Below are 25927 nucleotides of genomic sequence, written 5' to 3' on the forward strand. Positions count from 1 at the left end.
GACAGACAAAGGGCTGATTTTTGAATATGCAGCAGTCACTCTAATCCCATGTTTTGTGTCCCTTCCTGCAGGCTGGGGCAGGGACACCCTTCCAGTGCCCAAGGCAGCCGCAGGATTCCTATCTGGGCTCTGCCACTAACTCTCAGCAAATCCACATCTGAGAACTTCAAATTCACAGTCAGTGCTCTGCTGCCCCGTAAATGCCTGCCTGGAAGCTGAGATGATGCTGTTCTCTATGGGTCTAGAGTCCCCCCCTTTCCAAGCCCCCAGACACAGAAGCAACTGGGTGGAGCGTTCGGGTGCCTGAGTTCCCTCAGCTTCGGTACTCACCTTTCGCCAGGACTGAGCACCGTCAGACCAGAGGGAGAAAGACGCCAAGGCTTAGAGGTGTATATTGTCTTCTGCACCAAGCTGAGCTCTTTTGCAGTCAGGGGTTAGGAGGGAGCCTCCTAGGCCCAGCACTGACAGCCCACCTGTGGAAGCAGCCACACTTCAGGTTAAAATGTGAGAGGCTAGAGTACAGTTCCCTGTGCTATAGAGTAGGTCCTTGTTGGTTATCTATTTTAAATCAAGCAGTGTGTACGTGTCAACCCCAAACTCCCAATACATTCCTCCCTCTGCTCAATATTCTGTAATAACCTAAATGGGAAAAGAATTTGAAAAAGAATAGGTACATGTATATATATAACTGAATCACTTTGCTGTACACCTGAAACTGACATGACATTGTTAATCAACTATACTTCACTATAAAATAAAAACTTAAAAAAAAGAAAAGATAAAAAAATGAAATAAAATGCTATGCAAAGTTTAAAAAAAAATGTGAGAGGTTACTGCTGGGAACAGTGGCTTTATCAGCATAGAGGGCTTGGGAAACCAGCTGATCTACAGAAAATGGATTCCTCAGCCCCTCTCCACGTCTCTCAATCAGAATTTCCAGGGATGGGGTAGAGGAATCAATGTATTTCTTATGTTCCCAGGTAATTCTGATTCATAGCCCAGGTTTGGGCCCTACTGGTTTCCATAACTCTTGTTGTGATACAAGTAAGATTAGCATATCTTCAGAAGAAACAATTTCTTAGTTTTAAACTCCAGAAGGAATTTGCCACATGTGTGTCTTTATCCAGGGCTTACTGATCAGCGGAACAAGTAAAGCTAGCAGCAATTTTATTCCTCAGATGCAGAAATGTTCACGTGGACACATCTTACACCCACCTGCGATCAACCTGAGGCCAGAACCCTAGGCATTTCCCTGGTAAAAGCGTTTCAGCCCTGGCTATGCTGATGAGGTTCAGGCTGGGCTTCTAATCTATGCCTGGCAACCCACTGAGGCTAAGAGCAGCCTCAACAAAGAGGCCAAACCCACCCCCACCCCAACGCCACATTCTCATCTGGTGGCTGAAACCTCCTTCCAACAAAAAAGATGAGTACAATGATCATAGAATTTTTCAATATAGGCAACTTGGATTTTCTCAATCATATACGATGTATGAGATAAAAATAGCTTCAGAAAACATTACAATATTTACAGTGATGTAGAACACAGTCCAAACACAACCTCTGTCCTTGCCTTGCAAGTGCAGCTTGAAGGCAAGTCGGTTAGACTTCTTTTCCAACCAGGTGTCCTCTGCTAAACCCCTTCCGTCTACATGGGAAAAGCTGCCGCTGCTGTTGTAAACAGTAAATAAGTGAATTAGCAAAGAGTGTATGGCAGTGAGGACACTTGGCTCGGACCTCTGGGCCTTCCATTTACCAACTGCACAACCTTGAAACGTTAGCTGAACCTGATCGTCATCTGTAAAATGGGATAATAGGGGCCTATCTGACAGGGTTGGAGGATCAATCAGACAAAGGACATGAGAGGTCTAAGTAAGCAGTAAAAACAAGGGGTGGATTATAAGACATGGTATGTGTTCTACTGAGCTGGAAGTTTAGGAGAGGAGATGATAATAAATTGGAAAAGTAAGTGAAATTCAAGTTATTGCGAAAGCGCAAATGTGGAAGGGATCTATCTGGCCTAGAGATGGTAAGGCACTTTTCTTCACAAAGAAGATTCGAACTGAATCTTTAGGGGTGGGTGGAAGTCTTCTAGGAGGACAAAGGGAGGCAGTAGAGCACAGGTGAGGGGAGAAAAATGGATGCCCATTTCCGGAAATAGCCATGTCAGTTGACATGACTGGTTCATAAGGTGCATTTTGAGGGATAGGAATTACAGAAGTAGGAGGTAGGGAGCCTCTAATTAGGCTTTTGTTGCTTTGTGCTGAAAGGGAAGGCCTTTCTGTTGAACACAGTGAAGGACCAATGGAGGCTTTATAAAGGAGAGTGACATGAATAGATTTGGGTGTAGAAAGGTCACTCCGGAAATGCTGATTAAGATGGACAGGAGCAGAGTGAGACAGGAGGCATGAAGGCTGCAGCTGGAGGGGGTGTTGCAGGAATCCTGGTAAGGAGAGACAGACGCAGCAGTGATGGAATGGACATTACTTATATGAAAGATGCTAAGAAGGCAAGAAAGGCAGGACTCAGTAATTGATTGGTTGCGGCAGATAAAGGGGAATAAGAAATCAAGGCTGTCTCCCAGCTTACAAATGCAGGTGAATGAGTAAATGATTTGCACACTGACCGAGAGAGAGAAAAGAAGATGAGCAAATTTAAGAGTAAGCTGATGTGGGAGATCGTGAATTTGCTTTGAGAGATGTTGAGTTGAAAACTACCTGTGAAAATCCAGAAGGGAAAGTCCAGTAACTATGGAAATGAACATCTCTAATTTATGGGGGGAAAAACTCGGGAAGACAATCTCATGATGTGGAAGCTAAGAGTAGTTACTTGATGGCAGGAGGTTCTTAGAAGAAGTCTGCTAATAGCAAACACAGTGGTTATTTTCAGAAATTGAACTGCTTGGAGGATTGTGTTTCTTTCTCCATGAGCCCAGCTCTGGGTTCAGAGCCACACAACCAACAGTGCTCAACCATATTCTTGAGGCTCCAAACAAAACTCAAGGACTTTTCAGCTGTGCCATGTCCAAGGTGAGATAACCCTGGACAATGGTGAAGGGAACAGACATAGTCAAATGAGACAGTGTACATGAAATTGCTTTGAAGTCCCTCAAGAAACAGCAGTGTTTTCTCTCTTTCCTCGTTTCCTCACAGAGGGGCAGCCCACAGCGATACGATCATGCCTGGCACGTTACCTGACATACAGTAGTTATGCAGTTAATGCTTCGTGAATAAACTGCCGAAGGTAGGTACATGTTCATCAAACAGAATAAACATTCCAATGGAACTGGAGGAGGCTGGAAGAAGTTCGGGTTCCCCCCCGCCCCCAGGTAGAAGTGATGCCCAAAGTGGGTACATTCAGATTTTAGTCAATGGTGGCATTTCACCCTGGCCACATCTCAAGGGAACCATTAGGGGGGTTGAAAGTGGGAAACTGAAATTTTCTTTCTTTCAAGGAGGAAATGAAAAGTTCCAAGAAGGGATGAGTGGGTGCGGCTGCTTTTTAAACAGCGGTGAAATCCTACAACAGGTCATAAACCTGCGGTAGAGTTTAGTGACTGTATTTAAATGGATGAGTCTCATTGCCTTATGAGATCCGGAAAAGCCATAAAAATTCATGGCCTACTTGTGGCTGAGCTCTAATAAAGGAATAATCGGTGTTTTAAGCGAGGGGTAATGGGAGGTACAGTGGGAGATTTACTGGAGCAATAAGGGCTGCAGAGACAGAGTAGGTTTTTCATCCCAATTACACTGACAGACAACAGTGCGAGACTTCCCTGACACACACTTGCAATCCTGTTCTGTTAAGTGACAAGATGGGGTCCTTAGTTCTTCCTTCTCCTGCACTTGCAGGAATCAAGCCTTGGAGTTTTACTCAGGGCTCCTGTCATCAAGGTCAATAACTCTGCACTGGGGTTCCCATTAGAGATCACTTGGTATGGTGGAAAGAACTTGGAATGTGGATAAGGGAGAACATTAGTTTTAAACCCAGCTCTGTCACTTACTAGATGGTTTTCTTATTGACCCTAATGATTCCTTCCCAATTATTCCTTCCTGTCCATTGCCATGGGACTTGGGATGTCTATCTATGGGAGAAGCCCTCACTCCTATCACCTGGACTTCAAGCTTGGCCGTATGACTTGCTTTGGCCAATGGAATGTGAGTTGAAGTAACGTATGCCACAATCCAAAGGAACTTTAGGAGCCTTTGGGAGGGGAGCCATTGCTCTTTTCTCTCTGTCATGGTAATAATATACCCCAAATCAGGATTGTTTTTTAGTCCAGGTTCTGGAATAAAGAAGACCCATAGGGCAGAGCCAGAGCTGCCCTTGGACACTGCACTAGGAATGCAATATGATTGCGAATGAAAGGCTTGTTGTTCCAAGACATTGAGACATTGGGGTTGTTTGTTACCTCAGTATAATACAGTGAAAGCTGACTGACACACAGAGTGATTTTGGGAAAAGCTCTTAACCTGACTGAGCACTATTTTCCCTAAAATGATGACAATACACTCACTTTTATGTTTGGGTGGCCATCAAATGAGATTCTTGCCCCACGTAGGACAGAGAAGATGTACCATTAATGGTGGTTTTTGTTATTCTAATTTGCTACTCAATTAGAGAAGTAAGAGAGGCTAAGTTGCTTTTTCAACAGGTGTGCTTCTGGTTAGCTATGTTCCAGTGACTTGTTGCTGTGGAGTCCCTGTGCCAATGTGGCAATCAGCGGCCAAGTGGACATTTATGACACCCTTCTCCCAGGACTAGGGCAAAAGAGTTTCTCAGATCTTTTCATTACAGCCTTCACAAGCTGTGAAAGAAATAGCAGCAGGTTCACTTTCACCCCATTACACGTCCAGTCAGTGGAACGCTGCCTTTTGGCCTTGACCACGGCAGCAGGATACCGCACTCCGGCCAGTCTGCACCCTATGCCTGAGGGTGGGAAGCGCCACACAGCCTGGCTGAGGGGGGCAGACCGTCGACAGTGAGGGGAGCCCTAGACAATCTGGGTCAAGTTAAAAAGAGAATCCCATGGGGGAGAATAGCCAGCCACCCATTCCCAGCCCTCTCCCTGCCTCGTGAATGTGCCCCTTCTTTCCCCAAATGGGGTGGGAGCACCTAAGGGGTCCCACTTACTATGTGCCTGTGCCCCTCCCTCCAAACCCCAATCCTTACCTGGGGTGATGGTCAGGCAGCTAAGTGCTGGCTCCTACGGCCCTGTGTACCTGGCCACACAGCTATGAAAGCCAGGGGACTGTGCTCATTGCAATCACAGTAACAGCCTCTTGCCCGGGCCCAGCCATACATGGTTCACAAAGCTTCCACAGTGTTCATTTTGATTTTCACAACAGCTCTATGAGCTTTTCATTCCCTCACTCATTCATTCAACCGAGTGCCAGCTACATGGTTTCTGCCTTCATGGAGGATGGTATTATCGTATTAGTGCCAGTTTATGACTAGTTATTGTATTTATTCAGCAAATATTATTTTGCCTCTACCGTGTGCTGGGCATTGCAAAGTCCATGAAGATACCCAAATGAACGAAGCCTGGTCCCAGCCCTCAAGGAGCTCACAGTTGCAAAACGAGGATGCAGACACGTAAATCACCATGTCTGAAAGGTTATAGCAGAAGTGTGACCACAGAGATTGAACCGAGTGTGTGGGGGCACAAAGAAGTGAGACAGTGAGTCTGTCTGGAGAATCAGGGAACCCAGGCCACAGGAAGGGACATAGGGGCTGGGTTCTGAGAGGTGACTGGTCGTGTACCAGTTGGATGAAGCGGAACAGAGGAGCAAAGAGTGGAAACAATGTAGAGATTAGGAAGGATGTCTGTGCGTGGCTAGAGCACAGGGTCAGTTGGGGCCATAGGGAGAGATGGAACTCCATAGGTAGGAAGAAGTGTGTTGTAGAACCTTGAGGTACAAAGGAGTTTATCTTTATTCTGTAGGCAATGGTGAGACTTCACATAAAGTGTTCTACACAGAGGACTATCGTGGTCACATTTTTTTAAAGAGATCACTCTGGCCACAATGTAGTCTATTGGAAATAAGAAAGACTAGTGTAAAGGAAACCAGTTAAGAGGTTAATTCCAAAATCCAGAGTCCTGAACTAACGTGTGCTCACTCCAAAGTCTTGTGTTTCTGCCAAGGACTCGTACTCATAGGGAGATGTCACCCCTATTTCATACCATCTCTGCCCTTCCTCTGGGAAAAGCACACACTTAACAAATGATCCACCCACTTAGTTAATTATAGTCTTTTATCAGAGGGCTAATCGCTTCCCAGATACGTCACACACTCTCTCTGGATGGCGATCCCGAGACCAGGCTCACCAGGATAATCAGCTAGGGCTTGATGATGAATGGCAAACTAACGTGTGCTCTGAGCACCGAAAAAGCAGGGATTTTTTAAAAAGTACGTGTAGACACATCTTAAAATCATCATGGAAAAATCAGAACTTTGTTGGAGTTGGATACACTTATTTTACAATTTACCTTTGTTTTCCATTGCATATAATGTGGGGAATAGTGGTGGCGGTGGAGGTGGGACACCTATATTTAGCACAGAAGTCTTCTAAAGGACTCGGTCTGGCCCTGATTATGCCCTCTTTTCTCTGGTCGCACTGCAGGTGGCCATAACCACTTCCTTCCTTGGAACTCCTTTATAGAGAGAGTCTAGACAGCAGCAAGAAGGAAACTGCAATGAACTGGATTCATCATTCACAGCAATGCCGAGGACATCACCACCGCCCTTAGTAAGGCTACACAAGGGGACATGGCTAGCAACTCTTATTGCTTAACTGTTCAGGTTTGAACTCCATGTAAGTTTATTTGGGCAACAGAACTCGAACCAGAGTATTTCATACTTCGGTTACTCAACAACAGTATTAAATTGAGATCCTCTATACTGTCAGGGCTTGAAAGTCTTGGTGATTATTGTAGGGCAGGTTTCTTAAGCTGTAGATAAACTACTCCAAACTGGAGCAATCCCGACACTCTTCCAAGGGCTCCTGATTGGAGGCCCATCTGTTTCAAGAAGGTCAGCTCCCTAGAGAGAGGCTGAGAGGAATGAGCTGTTCTGTTAACAATGTAAGTCGTTGCTGTTCCCCAAATGGTTTCCAAACACTTGCACAACCCAGTAGGCTATACTCCACTAGAGAACCGAAATCTGAAAGGTCTATTCAGGCTTTCTAGGCCGGAGCCGTTCGAAATCACACTTCAAGCTTTCCCTACTAATTCTATCTTTATTCTTTGGTCCCAAGCCACAAGCTTTCCACCAGAGTTCTCTTGAGATAATATATATTGAGCACTTACTATGTGCCAGGCATATGCTAAGTGTTTTACATACATTCTCTGATTTACTCTTCATATCTATGGGGCATAAACTACTGTTATTATCCCTATTTAGCAGCTAAGGAAACTGAGACACAATGATATTTGGTAACTAGGCCGAAGTCATAGAGCAAGTAAGTTTTGGAGCCCAGGCTGGACTTTAGGAAGCCTAACTCTAGAGCCAACTTTCTCGACCATTTGCTTTCCTGCCTAGGAGTTTAACCTGATCTTTTATTCTAATTTACAAGCATTTGTTAACTTCATTTATAGGGGAGAAAACGGAGGTGAGAGAGGTTAAGTGACTCGCCTCGGGTCACATCGCTAGCGGTCGCAGAGCTGGAACAGGCATTACAAAATCATTGCCTCCTTGATTTCTTAATTTGACATCCTCATTTTAACCTAAACTAGGCCTAATTTTATCCCCTCCAGGGAAAGAACAAAGGGAGGTGGGAGTGGGGCGGCATTTATTGAGCTCTTTCTAAGCATCGAGTAATCTGCTAGGCACTTTACATCCAACATTCATTCATTCAAGCAACAACCTGGAAATGTTGGCATTATTGCTTCCATTTTCCAAATGAGAAAACAGAGGCTTCCCAGGTACCAAGTGATGGAGCTGGGGCTCCAGACCCCATCTTGATGCCCAGGCTCCTCTACCAAGAACTTAATAGTGGTTTATCCCTTGCAGGTGTGGATTTTATTCTGTACCTGCTTTGACCAGGTCATCAAGGATGAAGGAGTAAAATGGGTCTTGAATCAACACAGGCAATCTTCTTCCATCATCCCCTCACAAGATCCTGCCCACTAGGACTTAACTTGAATTTGTAAGCAGTTTCTCCAAGGCTCTGGGTCGAATGGCTTGTGATGTTTTGGGAAGATTCCTCCCCCTGATTCTGTTTCCTGACTCTCCTGACTTGGGCCAAGCAATGAGAAGCCTCACAATTTATTTAAAGGTTACCCACCAGAGAAAACATCTTCTAGACCTTGGCTTGAAATTGCTAGGTGAACCAAGTCATATTTTAGGTACAATGAATGTGTTATTTCCCAAGTATCTGGGGTTTAATACAGCAACAGAAGACTCTCACCAGAAACCGTCCCCCCTAACTTTGAAATATGTGTGTACAGCAGAGAAATTTTTCTGGTTTTGATGCCCTTGCAAAAATTGTCAACACACTGTATCTTTTTTTCACAGCTCTTTGATGTACTTGAAGGGGTTTCTTCCTTGAACAAGAAGCCACAACTCCAAATGTGTTTAAAACAGAAGCCCCTAAACATTTGAAGTTCAGTTCAGAATTCCTAAGCAGAAACTTGGCAAGAAGTCCTAACTTAAATTAGGAAAAAGGAAAAAAGAAAAAAAGCCCTTCTCTCATCCATAAAGTATCAAATGTATACTTCCCAATAGAAAACAGACTTTTCACATCCATGTCATGCTGCTCTATCTTTTAATTCACTGCATTTTCCCCACAGAACTTAGACTTTTCGACTCATATCAAAAGCACGGTAAAGACCATTTGGATGTATTGCTTTCATCTCAAATTCAACAAGCACAGGTCTTAACCTGTAATCTTTTCTCTGCTCGGTGTCCTTTGCTTTCTTCTTTGTTTCCCCATCATATAGGCTCAAAATCTAGACAGGGACAGGAAATATGCCTTAATTATCTTTATATGCTTAGTACCCACGCAGTGCTGGTACACAGAAGATGCTCAATAGCTTGTTCAATAAATAGATTTAAAAGTCATCTTCTCCTTTTCTCTCTCCTTCACCCATGCTGCATCTTATCTCTTCAAAGCCTTTATCACTTGTGTTTTACAATATGAGTACCCAACAACCAAATAGGGCCCATCTGATCAGGATGCAACCTGTTTCAGATTTTTATGGAAAAAACAAAAAAACAAAAACATATAAAATCAGCCAGAAATAGAAACTAAGAGGCCAGTGGTTCCAAGTAATTATGGGTCTGAGTGCAGATTAGAGTCATTCTAAAAGAAGTGGACCCGGTGTAACTGTCACTGAATCTATGAACAATTTTAATCTTACATATGAAATTACTTTATAAGATCAAGGTAAAGTTTAATGGATCATTCTAAAGGATTTCTTACTAAAAAATAAGTATGTACCATATCATTAACATAAACTTCTTTTTTTTGTTGTTTTTTTTTTTGCTGTACGCGGGCCTCTCACTGCTGTGGCCTCTCCCGTTGCGGAGCACAGGCTCCGGACGCGCAGGCTCAGCGGCCATGGCTCACGGGCCCAGCCGCTCCGCGGCATGTGGGATCTTCCCAGACCGGGGCATGGACCCGCGTCCCCTGCATCGGCAGGCGGACTCTCAACCACTGCGCCACCAGGGAAGCCCTAACATAAACTTCTTAAGAGCAGAATCCATAAAGCCTCTCTGAAGTCACTAGCATGCTTTGAACATGGAAACTACTTACTAAAGCTTCCATGTATCCTTGAATCTCACTTGAGTCACTGTGCCCAAACTAAACATCAGCTATTAGCCCTCTTTTAAACTAAAATGTATTATCAATAACGAATAGGCTTCATTACACTCTATTTCTGATTATGGGGCTCTCTATAAAAACCATATGCCTTTACTTATTTTTCCTTCAGTTATTTATCTCTCCCCATTCTTTTAATATATACTATGAATCTTATGGCTACCGCTGTAGTTCATACCTTCCTGTTCCACCAGATCAGCGGTTCTTAACTTGAGGTCTACGGTATAGAAGAGAGACTGTGGAAGTAGAGGTAAGGGCCCAGAAACAAGAAAGTAGCATTGACTTCAAGCAGGCATTTGAGTCTAGAGAAACCTCAGACACGCTGATGAGAATAAGCAGATTCTGGAGGAAGGACCCACAGGGTTTAATATGCACCAGGCATAGTTTTAGGCACTGGGGGGGAAAGCAGTGAACACAAATCCTGCCCACCTGACCTTCCATTCTGATGGAACAAATGGCTAGCAAACAAATAAATACATATTATGAAAAATAGTCGCGAGTGCTATGGAGACAAATGAAAGAGATAAGGAATGGAGAGTTCTATAAATTGTCATTTTATATAGGGTGGTCAGAGAAGGCCTCCCCGAGCAATGACCTGATGGAAGAGAGAAGAGGGATTTGCTGTTATCTGGGGAAGAGCCTGGAGGCAGGGGAAACAACTGAAGCAAATGCCCTAAGGCAGGAAAAGGCTTGGACCAGCTTCAGCAGCAGAAAGCAAGGTGGCCAGTATGGTTGGAGCAGAAGGCGGGAGAGATCATGGACAGGCTCGTGCTGGTGAGGGGGCTCACACTTTCACTCTAAGTGAGTGTCTACTTAAAAAGACCACCTTGCCCTGATTCTATTCCACCAGCACGCTGCTTGTCCATCATGTTCCAAGCACTCTGATAAGCTCCGGGAATGTACCCATAAATGAGATCCAGTCCCTCTTTAATAAGGAAAGATATTTAGACAGATGAATCTAATGCAAGGCAGCAAATAGGCAAGTGCGGTTAAGAGAGCTGGGTGGCCTGCAGGAGAGCTGAGACCCCTCTCAGCTTCAGAGAGGAGGTAGTCAGGTTTGGCTCGTGGAAATAGTTCCAATATGATGGAGGACCTTGAAGGATGGGCTGGATTTGAATATGGGCATCACTGAGCTACAGAACTTTCTAAGAAAACAAGTCAAGAGACAGAGGTGAAAATATGCCTGATATTTTCAGACAATTGTGAGAATTGCCTGAGATGGGAAATGCCTGAAGGTGAGTAATTGGAAATGGGTTTGGACAAAAGGTTTGAAATTTTATGTTTGAGGTACACAGAGGCAAGACAGAGAATTAGTGAACGTTTATTAGCTCTGGGGTATAACATGCCTTCTACATGATTTCCAGATATGTATGTTTACATCTATATATGAAGATTTCATAGGAGAACAGTACATGCAGTGAACATACAGGAATTAAATTGAACTCTCCTTTGGTAATTTGGTGAAAAGTTTTAAATTAGATTTGCTATTAGAGATAATTTATTATAAACCCTTGCCTCACCCGCCAACATTGCACTGACAAGGAGTATGAGTCCTAAAGGTTTAATAGGCAGTGAAAGGTCATGTTATTAATAACTGATGAATCAAGAATCGGACTAACGTCCCATTATTTTCCTACCACATTTCTCTACTCAGGTCTATCGGGCTTTTCCATTACTGTACCAAAGGAAGGTGAGGGTGACATATTTAGTGCTTCAAATCCAGATCTCAAGCTGGCCTACTGTAATACACAGATGATATTAATGACTCATCTGCTATTCCTCCCCCAGCTGAGTGCAGTCTACCTCCTTACAACTCCTTCACACAGTCAACCGTGACTTAGCTGCACAGCTGTAGGCAAGGCCTTCCAAATACTCAACTATGGCATCTTCCACCCCTGCTTACTTCTCTGCAGGACAAAAAAAAAAAAAAAAGGAATTCCCTCCACCCACCACTACCACACCATTAAGAAGTTTTGTTTCCATTTATTTGCTCAATACTCCTTACGAGAAGATCTTGACTTGTTCTTTTTCAATAATTGAGCTTAGCAACCAGATTAACACGCTTTTGGATTTTTCAAATTTATTTCTAATGAAAAGCAGAGTTGACAGAGAGCAAGAGAGAATGAGCCAGACAGAATGAGCCAACTTAGCCACAAAAGTAAATTTTAGCTCTTTGCTTGTATCTTAAAGAAAGACTAGAAAATTTGAAAAAATCCTTCCAGAGCTTGATGTTTCACTTGAATCTTGGAAATAACAAACTAGCCTCAAGACTCCACCTAATGGCTAGCTGTTTCAGGAAACCCTCGGGGAACAAACCCCACTCCCCAAATCTGTGTGCCCTTGAAATTCCATACATACCTTTAAGACGATGGCACAGACCATACTGTGTTGTGATAACTGCTCTACATGTCTCTTCCTTCCCGCCAGGTTCACAGCACCTATCACAGCGGGGAAGAAAGAAGGAAGTTATCAAAGATGGGAGGGAGGAAGGAAATGTTCAATGTACATGTTTTCCAAACTAACTCAAGACACACGATCTGGCAAAGAATGTCTTGGCTGCTACGTAGTTAAGAGTAACTTGAGGAGAAATAGCTTGGGTGTCAATACTAGGATTCCATGCACACTGCTGGTCTGTGATGACACCAGAGAAGAATGTTCTAATTTGAGACTGAAAACCTATGATGCTCATATACTCTGCTCACATTACATCTCAAACCTGGACAAATGAAAATAAACATTTCTCGGATCTACGATTATTTTTATAAAAGCTTACACAGGCACGTCTTGGTCTAGATACATTTGTGTTTTACATATTTCATATATACATAATTTTATTTAGGCCTTTTAGTGAAATAATAGTGATGCAAGGTAACGTGCGGCAAATACCATGGTAGGTGGGCACCGCGGTACCTGAGACCGTAATTTCTGGTGAATGCCAACATTCTAGTATCCATCCTTTACCCGGTTCAATTCTGCATTGCCTGTCAAGTGAGATGCATTTGTACCATGTTTGTGCTTTTCTGCACTGTGGGTTTCTTTCTCACATTAACTGCTTGTGATTCCACAGCTACACAGAGCAACGTGGCACATGCTTCACTGTTCACAATTTTTAATTTATTTAAGCATAGAAGGAAAAACCCTAAGACATGATATGACCCATCGCCATCAAACCTGTGGCAGTACAAGGAAGCTGATTTATCACCTCCAACTGTTTCTCTGTTTACACCACCTCTCACCCTGTATACTTATTAAATGAGTCCAGCTTAAGTAACTATGGATTAAATAGAAATAGTGGTATCCCCCTAGAGTGGCTGAAATATCCTAAATCTCTTCTGTGCCGTTACTCTATTGGAAAATTGCTTTGGGCATATCAGTTTTGCCTGGCATCCTTTGTAAGGAATTTAGCCACTGGTCATGTCAAGGGGTGTCTGTACACCTGAGTTTTTGATCTCCAATACTTGGGACATTGGAATTGTATTTGTATGTTTGAGAAACATTAATCGATGATGAGCCTCACCTTGCCAAATGACTTAAAGAATACTGGTAAAAAAAAATAATATCAGAAGTTTGACTTAAGATATTAATTCTCACTAGTATTTTACTAAGACACTGAAAGGTTTCTGCAAAAGGAGATACAGACAAGGTATGTCCCAGGGCAGAAGTGCAGGTGATGAAGGTAGCATGGAGTACTCAAGGGAGCAACAGAATTTAAACGATTCAGAACCTCAATCCATGAATATATGTTGAGCACCGATTACATGCTAGAACATGTGCATATATAAAATCATACAGTAGTATATATAAATATAGGGTATAATTATGAGCTCTTTTAGCATAACTTAGAAGGTATGGGAGAGCCAAAGGAATGCTTGACCACCTCTTTGAAGAGATTGACTTGCTGAACAACATCTTGCAGGAATATTTTGGGTGGGGCCGGAAGAATCAGGAGCCTTTCACATGGACTGTATTTACCCAAGTCATCTGTCTTTTTTGCAAAGGTTTAATTTTCACATGAGGCCACACTTATGTTGAAGTAGGAAACTTTCCATTCTCTATGTTAAGTGTCATCCCTCTAGTTTGTTGAGTTTTTTGACATCTAATTTTGATATAAGACATGTTCTTTATGATTCCTTCTGGCTCCATCTCATCTGCCACTTCAACAAATAAGTCTTCACCTATCTCAATAAAAAGATGTTGGCCTGGGCCAGATCAATGACCTGAAGTTTCTCTGTTTCTTCAGGGATCTCCCTTCTGACAGCCACTGCGACACTCTACCAATTACATATCCACCAAATTGAAAACCATCAAGCTCTGTTTTCATCTTCACTTTAAGGTTTTATAAAGCACCCAGCTCAAATATCCTACTCTTGTGACTACAGGATTTTATACATGGGCAAGATTTGCTCCACAAAATGAAATGAAGATGTGAGGGAACAATTTATTCTTAGGGATTACTGCTAAGTCCCAGGGATCTCTATGCCTTTTGTAATTGCTCAAAATTTTTCACTTAATCTATTTAAAAATCAGAAGCATCTTCAAGTTTTCTAAAGCTTTTGGAAATCAAGATATTGGCTCAGTCACCTAGTACCTCTTGGCTCCCCTCGTACTGCAAACATGGCTGACAGCATCTCAACAATCTCATCTGCGTCTCTGCCCAGCGCAGCATCAGGCAGGCCTGCAATTCCATCTGGGCAGAGGGCTCCATTTCCTTTGCAGAAAGGTAATACTCCTTTGGAATCACTTTATCTTAATTGGTCTTCCAGATCCTCCCCTTAATGTTTGTTCCTCTCTTTCCTGACTTTTTTGACTACTGATCTGGGGAGAAGTTAAGAGAGGCGTCTTATAACTTATTCGGTTTACAATTGACACCTTGCTCTTTAAAAACAAAAACAAAAGAATACATGTGACCAAACATAATGTACCTAAAAATCAAAGGTGCTTCAACTAATCGAGCCTAAAAGAACTGATATGAGTGAGAAGATGGAAAGGGGAACATGTTTCTAGAGGGAGTGCTTTTATTTGTGGGAAATTCCCTCTACAGATGGTGAGCCTGTCAGTGTAACAAGAAGGGTGGAGGCCGTCACTCTCAAGATGATTTGAGGAATAATGGTGAGCAACCAGGTAGCTGATGCCCTGTGAGAAGGCCTGTCGTCCACGCCTCTACCTCCTCCGAGGGATCTGCCCTGTTCATCTGTCAGTTCAGCAGAAGCTCTGTCTGTGACAGCCAGAAGCCTGGCGGTAAGTCAATACGTTCCCCTTGAGACAAGGAAAATTCCACAGGTCAGACTCACTAGGCAAGCAGACTACAAAAAGCGCCGAGTGCATACAAATGCTCTGGTAAATTAAGATAATGATATTAGCTGTTTATTGTAGATAAAAGCCTAAATCTGTAATAGAAGCATCTAGGCGATTCCAACTCCCAGTGTATCAACATCAGAAAGAGCAGTTATGATTGTTGTCAAGGAAAAAAAAATCCAGGACTGACTAACATTTAGAGATATAAAGCTTTCATATCCTTCAGTCTTCTTTCCTTTGTGATTTCCACAGGATTTTCATTTCCAGAGATATTATACTACTTGCTTTCAAAGGAATTCAATATTTTCATTCAGAAAAGTAATTTCACAGGAAAGTAACACAGAGCGATGTCCTGCGTATTCATTTTCAGAGCCAATATTACAAAGTCAATTTGCGCCGCACGGAGCTGGGGCGACATGAAAAGGTGCAGATCCTGTGCATCTGGGTTTCCAGGGTCCTCTTCTTCCTTCCCATTCCCCTCCTGCAGGACACCCCACAAGCCTTTGAAAAGAAGTCTCTGGCGGTAAAACAAAACAGGCTGCCTGATTCCCTTAATAACCTCACCCAGCGTCACCCAAAGACCTTGATCCTGAGCCCAGGACTCGATTACGGCTTCATCCCCTCTGCCCTGTAGAAAAAGTCCTATCTCCATAACCATCACAATCATCCTGTTTCTTTTCTTCGTGTTGTTATAGAAATTAGAGGAGAAAGCAGCCAGCCTAAGGTGAAAGACGAGGAGATGAGTGACTTCCTCTGGTACTTCTGTGCAGATAAAAGCTAATTCTGATAAAACCAAGACTGAAATCCTTCCAGCCCACATAAAGTCAAGGTCAGACAACATGAACCAATCAAGCTGAAAGCTGACCGATTTTTCCTTTTCGCAAGTAAGTCAGAGACTGACAGAGAAGCAGAGGTGGATGGAGGAAGGATGAGGGGGGAAGAGGAAAGAAAGGAGGAGAAAAGCCCCCCATCGAGGTGAACAGATGGACTGACAGAGTGAACGAGAGACAGAGATGGAGGGGAAAACAGGGAGTTCCTTTTGCTATTCCTGTTCCTTACATATTTCAGGATCAAAAGGCATAAGAAAACATCTTCAAGTTTTTCATCAGGCATTGGGGGTGACGGGACCACAAGGTCCAGCTGCCAACGGGTGTTTTTCCTGGGGTTTTTCAAGTCAGGCCGCATGCTCTAACCTTGAGGATGATGTTTATTCCTGGGGGAGAGATAAGCCAGCAGCCCTGGCCCCAGCCCCATCAGAGCAGAGTGGGCATTACCAGCGAACAAAGGAAGAGCGCTGTACGGCAACAAGCATTTGGTTTTGATTAGAGGATATTCAGGGACTGTGCAAGTTCTATTAAAATAAGCACAAAACCATCTTAAAGGGCTTTTTCTTTTCTTTCTCTTTCCCCCCCTCAGTTTATATTGTTAATCTTTCTTCCTGGACGGCTCCTCACAAATGCCTTTTGTTTTCTTGTGTGATTCTACGTGCCAGGACTCTAAGAAGGCAGGACGGAGGTCCTGTTCTGGCATGCTTTCAAGTCTCTTCCATAGGAGATGAAGGCTTGTTGCTGTGCCTTCAAGGGTATAAATTTAGAGGCCGCCAATCCGTCCGGAGGTAATTCAAATGCTGGTAGATGGTGGAATCCACCCTGGCCCCCTGCTCCTATGAATACCCTGGCACTTACCCCACTCAGAGGAAACGAAACCAATTTGGGAAAGCGAAGAGAGAATAAACATGCAATTAAAATGGTCATTTCTCTTGGTTTCTTCCTTTAGTTCTTTTTTTTAACACTGCATCCCATTCTATAATCTGATGATGAAACGGGCCTGGTTAATTATAACAACGTACAAAAGATCGCTGCCTTTTCCCCACAGTGACTAGGCTAGGTCTGAATATTTTTTTTGTGGTGGTGGCGAGGAATGGGGAGAGACGTGGATGAACTTCAATTGAAGCCGTCGTTTTGGAAGAGCCGCTATGTTTTATATTGTTTCACACCCTCTGCCAGGGTGAGCATTACAGAAATAGCACTTTCCTTTCCATTTATCTATCTTCCTCCTTTATCCGTAGATAGACAAATAAAAATGAATTCTATCCAGAGGCAGCATGCATGCCGCTTCTATATGTTCTTCAGATAGCTTATTTTTATTCAGCTTAAAGCAGAACCTATAATTTTTATTCGAGATTCCATCCAGCCTCTCTCTCTCTCTCTACCTCCAAGCAAGTCTTCAAGAAGCCCTGCTGCCCTGCTTTGTTCCAAAGATTCTGCTAAAGGCCAAAAGATGGAGATAGCACACCCATCTGGTCTGTTTTCACATCCTAAGAGAAGGGCTTGAGAGAGCCCCCTCCAGTGGAGGGAACAAGGTGGTCGGGAATAAGCATTGCTGTCTTTGTTTGTGATTAGCTTATCTCAGGAAGACTCTTAATATCCATGGGGAAATAACACCATTAAATGAAGCTCACCCAGCAATCAGGAGACTTCGTTGTCAGGGCTCTGAAATACTTACACTTAAAGATTCCATTTCAGTGTCAACAAAACATAAGCATCTCACTTCCCCCTTCGTCCTTTTCTCTTGTTTTTCCCCTTACCCACCATCACTGCTCCCCACCCCCCGCCTAATTCTCAACAGTGTGTGAATTTTATATGGATCAACCTTAAAGCATCTGCTAGAAAATAACAGCCAACCTGTATATGAAATAGGAATAGATTCCATGTCAGAGCAAAATTAAGATCTTGTTGCCTCCTCATTTCCATAATATTACCCTTGTGCTTGGTGAATAAATACCACAGGAATACCAAACAGTGGTGGAGCAAAAATGAATATTGAAATTTATAAAATGGCCAGTGTCCAAAATAGTAATATTCATGGGGAAGTGTTTTGACATCTGAGATAACCTCCATTTTCCTTCAGAGAGCTGAGCATGCCTGATTTGGTAACATGGATTTGAACAAACACGTTATTACAATGCATTTCAAACTGCTCACCTCTTTTTATAACCCCTTCAATTTTGACAATCTCCCATCACCCCAGTTTTAGAATAAGAAGGGTATTAAAGCACAGAATTTTAAGTCAGGTGATTTGGGGCTAGAATCCTTGTTCTGTCACTCTCCAAATGTTTAGCTTTGGGTACCTGAATGCACTTCAGCTTCAACTGACATCTATAAAGTGGGGAAAGCAACAGACCCATTCTCACAGGGTAGTGGTGAGGACTCAATAATAACATATATTATAGATGACATAAAAAGTCATGGTAATTATCACAACTAACATTTATTGCATACTTTAAAATGTATCACTGTTTTAAGAGTCTTACACATACTAGCTTATTAACTATGAGATAGGGTTTTTGGGAAGATTAAATGAGCTATTTCATGTAAATGAAGTAATACATTTCTGCCTGGTACATGGTTAATGCACTATAAATAGTGATTACCGTGATAATAATGTAATCCTCAGAACCTTCTAAAAATGGAATTGAGATTAGGCCTTTTACACAGATGAGGAAACTGAGGCACACAGATATTAAGGGACTTACCCAATAGTACAGATTAGGAAAGAGTGAAACAATTCAAACAGACAGTCTGGCCCTGAAGCCTCTAATTTTAACCATTGTACTATATGCAAAAGCTCTTTATAAAATATGACGCACATTAATATGTACATATGTGTGTGTGTGTGTGTCTAGACACACACACACACACAAAGTTGATTTCTCATGTTAAAAAAGGAAATATTCTAGTTAAGTTTCTACCACCCAGGCCAACCCCATAAGTAACGAATGAAAGTTGTGACTGGTGCCTGGCCTGATTTATATTCTGAAATCATCATATTTTCTTCTCAGTCCCCTTCCTGCCCATATTTTCCTTTCTGGCTGATGGGGGGTGTTCAGCTGGGCTTTGTGTGAGTTACAAAGCAGCAACAATTACATGAGGGAGTCCAGGAGCATGTGAACCACAAAAAAAACAGTTGTCATAAACACTGTGCATCTTAATGCGGTGCTTCCGTCTTTACGTAAGATTAATTAAAGAGCAGATGTTCTGTCATGCCCCCCCCGTTAGGTATGGTTATCTTTGAGATTCCAGCTCCTCCATTCGCTGGGTGTTAATTTGCATCATTATGCACTTTGAGCCTGGGGCATGAGTAGTCAAGTGGTAAACATTAGCTATACCGCACTGTATTTCTAAATGCAACCTCACTATTAGGCTGACTAATAGAATTCAATTCTATTTTCAGCCGAATCCTCTCAATTTTCATTTGCTTTTGACACGTCACATGGCAGGAGGAGAGAGCAACGGAAAATGAGGGAGAGAGGCAGCTTACAGCACTGTTTGTGCACAGGCCTCGAGTCGGCAAGACAGCCCCCTTCCGGTGGGTTTTGACCATGCAGCTGAAGAGATCCCACCCTTGCCTTCCTTTTACACACAGCTGTGACAGCCCTGAAGTTTCCCCTCCCATCCTCATCTCCGAGGTTGACGCTCCAGATATGGCAAGATGTCCCTGCTGTTGTTAAGAACTGGAGACGCTAAAGCGAATTCTGATTTTCTAAGTGCAACTCCTGAACATTGATGTCAAAAAAGTTTTCAGGCCACGATCAAAGTCCGCTATGAATTAATCTGTCATTATAACACAGCCCCGCTTGACAGGCATTTCAGGCCAGGGTCTGGGAAAGGCAGCAGATATCTGGGTTGACAATTTCATTTAAAGGACAGAAAGCTTTCCGCTTTCTTTTCATTGGTATCTTGATTTAATGAACACACACACAGACCACGGCCATATGCTCCAAATACCAGCTTGCTGTTCTTCAAGAAGCAGCTTGGGAAAATGCCAAGGCAAGAAGCTTGGAAGAAACTTGAAAAGGCTTCAAGACATATCCGTGTAGCCTGGGATAGCAAATGCACCAGTGATTAATTACGCTGGGGTTGGACATGAATAGGAATGCCAATAAGGTGTTCGTAGCACAGCAATAGTGGGCACGTTGGCCTGATAATAGAATCCTTCCTGTTTTGATTTCCCGAGTTTCCTTTCTGTTGGTAGCACATTCACAGGCAGGTCAGAGATGTAAGATGGTGATGTCATGCTGCTTCTCATTACAGAATCATTAGATCAGGTGTGACCACAGTCAAAGAGGGGGTGGCCCTAGGAAATGGGAACTCCAGAATTTGTGCCAGAGAATTCTTGCCTGGAGAGAAATCAATGACTGCCTCTTCCTGCAGAAACCCTCCACTACATCCCCCAGAGGTGCTCAAAAACAATGTAGGGGGTGGCTTGACTCTGCTGGCAACACAAGCCATAGATTCTCCCCTAAATGACTTTGAAAATGATTCGCCTCCTTCAGAATCCACAGTAGGAATTTGCTGAAGTTGGAGAGCAAGGAAGTTCATCTTCTTTCTCTTCTTCTGTTAGCAGATGAAGGAAGAAGAGGAGAGGAAGAAGAAGAAAAGCTACCTTTTATCCAGAGCAGAAAGCTTAACTGAGCCTAATAAGAGGGAAGAACTTGTCTTGGTGGTAGAGTTTCAAGGATTAGGCTCACTGGAAAAGGACCATTTTGACTCCAGTCTTGGGGCCTGTGTCATCTACTTTAAGGACAACTTGTAGGTTTCTTCCATTCTGTATTTCCTGATCTAATAATCCGGCCACGTACATGTTGAATGGCTTCCCATCACCTACAAGACATAGTCTAGAATCCTTTATCTTCCATACATGGTCCTTTATGACCTGACCCTGCCTTACAGATCCAGTCGTGGCTCCTGTTTTTCCCCCCTTCACCCCCCATTCCTCTTACCACACTACTTGTAACAGGCTTAAGGGTGCTGACCCTTTTAACCTCTAGGCTTCTGCACATTTGCCACCTCTACCTAAAATTCTCTTCTCCACACTGTCTTTCTAGGAAAAATTCTGCCTACATTCCTATCTCTTGGGATATTGTCCCAAATTTCTCACTAATACTTCTATATCTCTCCTTGAAAATCCCACCAACACCTCAGACCAAACACATTTAGGGCTTAACTCATCTTTCCCTTTGGACATCCTCCACTTTGTAATCCCTGATGCCAATTAATGGTACCTACAGACCATAAGGACACTAACACTCAAAACACTGATTTTGTTTCCCTTCTAACTCCTTGATAGCCAGTCATTAAATCATTCCTGATGAGTTTACCTCCAGAATCACTCTTCTATCCAAAATCTTTACACCCTACCTAAATTGTCTCCCAGGATTTTCCTTTCTATTGTCACTTCCCTACCCAAATACTGGTTTTATCTCACATGGCCTATTGTGATAATCACCTAATCGATCTCATTTCTTTCCAGTCTTTCTCTCTTTCTATCCATTTTACCTTGAGCCACAGGATTAAATTGTGATGCTTGAAGTATTCATTCAGTCATTCATTCAATATGTATAAGCATATGTGCCAGGTACCAGGAAGTACACCCCTTAAGAACAGAATTCCCATATCCATTTAAAGTGTCAGTCAGTGATTGGTACTCAGTCACTTTTAAGTAAGTGGGTATTAGGTAAATGACTAAATGAATAGGGCTTAAAGTTTAGTTAGAGAGAAGAGTTATCAGAAGCTAAAAATAATAAAATGCTTCTATGGAATACTTCAGGACAATCTGTAATTGATTGCCAGATGACAGATATTAGCATTCTAACTAATGTCATCAGAGAAACCCTTAGAGAAGGTAAGGGAGAAGAAAGAGAACCAAGATTTATTGAGTAACTATTATGCATCTAGCCCGATGCTATGCGAATTGTATACATTATTTTATTTATTCCTTACAACAACCCTATTAGCAAGCCCATTTTACAGATGAATCAGAAGAGGCTCATGGAGGTTAAATAGCTTGCCCAGTCATCTAGCTAGAAAGGATTAGAATTGAGGTTTGAATCAAGAAGTGTGTTGTCCCAATGTCTCCCTTTTCCCACTGAACTAAGATGGAAAAGAAGAGGTGGCTGTAAAAACATTTCAAAGAGGACTAGATAGGTCTTTGGTTACTGATTTGACACGGTAGACCTCAGTAAAGAAGGGGTCAAAATTTACCCTCAAATTTTGAAATAGAATGTTTGGGAGGAATACTAGAAGCGTGAATTGGGTATGTTTTTAATCAGAAAGCAATTTATTTATAGACCTACTAAGTTAGTTTAGTGAGAAACTCTCATCTCTAACTCTGGGTTCCTCATATAGCTGACCCTTGAACCATGCAGGGATTAGGGACACAGACTCTCCACGCAAAAATCCATAAATAACTTTACAGTCGGTCCTCAGTATCTGCGGTTCCACATCCACAGATTCAACCAACCGCAGACGGTGTGCTACTGTGATATATATTCAGTGAAAAAAATACGCATATAAGTGGAACCCCGGTTGTTCAAGTGTCGACTATATATCACTCCTTGGTTTCTGCAGGGGATTGGCTGCAGGACCCCCATAGATACCAAAGAGGAAGCTCAAGTCCCTTGTATAAAATGGTACAGTATTTGCATATAACCTACGCACAAACTCCTGCCTACTTTAACTAATCTCTAGATTACTTATAACACCTAATACAATGTAAATGCTATGTAAGTAGTTGCTGGCTTGCAGCAAATTCAAGTTTTGCTTTTTAGGACTTGCTGGAATTTTTTTTCTATCCACAGTTGGTTGAATCCACGATGTGGAACCCTCTGACACGGAGAGCTGACTGTATCTGGTTAGGGTCTTCGTGGGTTCCACAGTGCCTGCAGGATATCAGATAAAGGCAACACTGAAAAATGAAAAGTAGTCATGAACTTACTTTCTAAGGGTTGAGGGGGGGATGCTTGGTCAGACTGTGGTGTGATATGATCAGTTTGGTTAGTAAGAACAAGCTTACGGAGGGTAAGGGTGGTATAATAAGATCAATAAGAGCTGCGCAGAACTTAGGACAATGTTCCATCCAGGGTTGGTTCCATCAGGAACCTCAAATCTGTTCAACTAGAGTCTGCTCACTACCTGAGGTAGCAAGCTCTTCCTATATTTTCTGACAACCTTTGTATCTCCCTTCGGTCTTTTCTTTTCCAGGCTAGAATCCACACAGTAAATATACTGTATATTTTTTATCTGGCCTATTATATCCACTTTGTAAATAAAGACACTGAGTGTTAATCAAGGTCAGCAATGAGCCCAAGCTCATAAGGCTCACAAGTAGAGAAGCAAGAATTTGAACTCAGTCCTGTGTGTTACCCAAACTCCTATTCTTTCTATCACAAATTGCTGCTTTCACTTTCCCATTGGACATTTATTTACAGATAATCTCTTTCCCCTTCTAAATTTTTAAGTGATGCAAAGAAGAACACTAAAGTAAATTGGTTAGTGAAAAATAAATATATTTCAATAAAAGGATGACAAGAACAGCATATTTTTTAAAAAATTTATTGAAGTATAGTTGACATACAATATTGTATTAGTTTCAGGTGTACAACATAGTGATTCGACATTTATATACACCACAAACTGATCGGCGCAATCAGTCTAATAACCATCTGTTACCGTACGAAGTTACTGCACTGTTATTGACTATATCCCCTATGCTTTATATTACATCCTCATGACTTATTTATTTATAACTGGAAGTTTGTACCTCTTGGTCCCTTTCACCTGTTTCAACCAACTTCCCACCTGCCTCCCCTCCGACAACCTCCGGCTTGTTCTCTGTATCTATGAGTCAAAACCAGGATATTTTCAAGGAAGGAAGATAATTATGCCTGACAACAACTGCAAGAGAAGTTTTACCTTATGTTCAAGTATTTCATTTAGCTGTGAGCTTCCTGGCACTCAAGGCAAAAAGAGAAGTAAAACTACAGTTTCAAAGCTCTTGCCATAGGATAAAAGGAAACTAACCAGTTCCTGAGAAGAGAGAAATGTTTTCCTGGCACTGCATTCTAAAAAGAATTCTCAAAAGCATTTATCACATAGCTGTAAGAAGAAATCATCACTTAGATGTTGAGTAAAACAACAGATGATGCCTTCAAAGTGGCTTTACAGAAGATAAAACAACAGTCTTCCCACAGCTATTTCTTGTAGAGATTCTTTATTAAAGCAAAGGGGAAAATACTAAATTGCTACTCAGTGAAGGCAATTCTAAAATCAGCAAAGCCAGTGTAATTTGCAAGCATTCACATAAGAACAGAGCCCAGAAAAAGTGAGGAATGGGCTTCTTTACTGGCCCAGACAGTTAGAACTTTGGAGAGGCTGACCCTGCTCTGGCCAGAGATTATATAAAAGAAATGTCCTCACATACATGCTTTGAGAATCTCATTTTCAGCTGGGTTGTATGTTTCCATTACCTGGCCTTTTAGTTTGGATGTCCACATGGTTCCTTCCAGCAACTTCTCTTTATCATATTTTCCAAGCTCACAATTTCAACTCTTGGCACTGCATTTCTCAGAATGGATCTCCTCCCCAAAGACCCTTCCACTTGATGAGCCCAGGATCTTCCTTCTTCAGGTTCTGCTTTAGCCAGGGACACAGGCAGCCCAGTAGGCACCTGGTCAGCAAATCCCTTCGAGAATTTCTCAAAAAGCAATCACTTCAACTGTGCTCTGGGAGAGAACTCAAGCAATCAATTCCAGACTGAGCTTTCTGGCAGCACTGAAGGTGCAGTTCCTCTGTGTGGCTGAACGAAGCAAATTCCATCGGCTTTTGATATGAGACATTCCACTGGCACAATTGACATTCTGTTAGGGTAATTGTGGAATCTGACATACTTTTCCAGTTGAAGGGGCAAGGCAGGGTATGAAAGTGCTTGCAGATACAATCAAAATTTTCTTTAAAAGAAGATTTAAATCTGCTTAAGAGCTCAGCTAAATCTCTGGTTGACTTCAGAACATGGGAGGGATTTTTCCCCTCAGTTGCCTTTGTTTTTGTTTTAGTTGAAAAACACTAACAAAATTCTAAATAAAATTAAGAATTTATGTACAGTCCACCATCCATTCATCCCTATCAAACTGACTTCCTTTTACCAGGTTCTTTTCTAGCCTTTGCTCATATAAAGACATAATTTTTAAAATTACAATTACTGCATAGGCATACTCTTGCATTCTGGGTTTTTCCCCCATTCAGCTTTATAAACACTTTTCCTACTACACAGTTACCACATGGTTTTCATAATTATCATTTATGATGAAGCCACACCTCCATTAAGCAACTGCATTATGACTTAATTAACCATTTCACTACACAGACATTTAAGTTGTTTGAATTATTTGGGTTATTTCCACATGACAAGTTCAAAGGAGTTAAATTTTTAAACCAAACCATGTAAGTATGGTTCTTTACATCTTGTCAAACTGATTTTCGCAATGATAGTTCCCATTTACACGTTCATTGGTAACATATGAAAATATCATCATCACCACAGCCATGCCAACACCAGGGATTTGCATTTTTTAAACATTAATGTAAAAGGTAGAGAGTGGCACATGTGCATGTATTTAGTGTAATGTTACACTAGAAATGTGTAACAATTGTTATAATAATAAGTGTAACAGACAGTGACGGTGCCAGTCAAATAGCCCTTCCCTCTCTTCCTTGTAAAAAGCCCAGATTTTGTCCTCATTTCCATCTTTCCTCCATGTCACTCAGAAATAAACACTTATTAGTCAAAGACAATCTTGAAAACCCCATTTCATTGCCAATGAGACTCAGGAAGGGGCCCCCAGAGCTTCTAGGAAGGGTTTCTTTGCTCCTAAAAAAGGCAGATGAAACAACTGAACACGACTGGATACTCTATAACAAAACGATAGCATAGCCACAATCGTTATATCATGTAACTTTGAATATACTTCTCTGAC

The 25927-nt window shown here is 42.2% G+C and overlaps 1 long non-coding RNA gene across 1 annotated transcript in view; it reads right to left on the reverse strand.

Annotated features, from left to right (window-relative positions):
• LOC132597396 (uncharacterized) overlaps positions 1 to 25927 on the reverse strand; it is a 461050-nt gene that overhangs the window by 104739 nt on the left and 330384 nt on the right. Inside the window, exons 4-5 of the long non-coding RNA XR_009564172.1 lie at positions 12178 to 12257; positions 331 to 473 (exon numbers count right to left, since the gene is read on the reverse strand). This is a non-coding gene — a long non-coding RNA (uncharacterized lncRNA). The remainder of the gene's footprint in view (positions 1 to 330; positions 474 to 12177; positions 12258 to 25927) is intronic.

The sequence above is a fragment of the Globicephala melas genome, chromosome 6 (genome assembly GCF_963455315.2).
Source record: "Globicephala melas chromosome 6, mGloMel1.2, whole genome shotgun sequence".
Classification (NCBI taxonomy): domain Eukaryota; kingdom Metazoa; phylum Chordata; class Mammalia; order Artiodactyla; family Delphinidae; genus Globicephala; species Globicephala melas.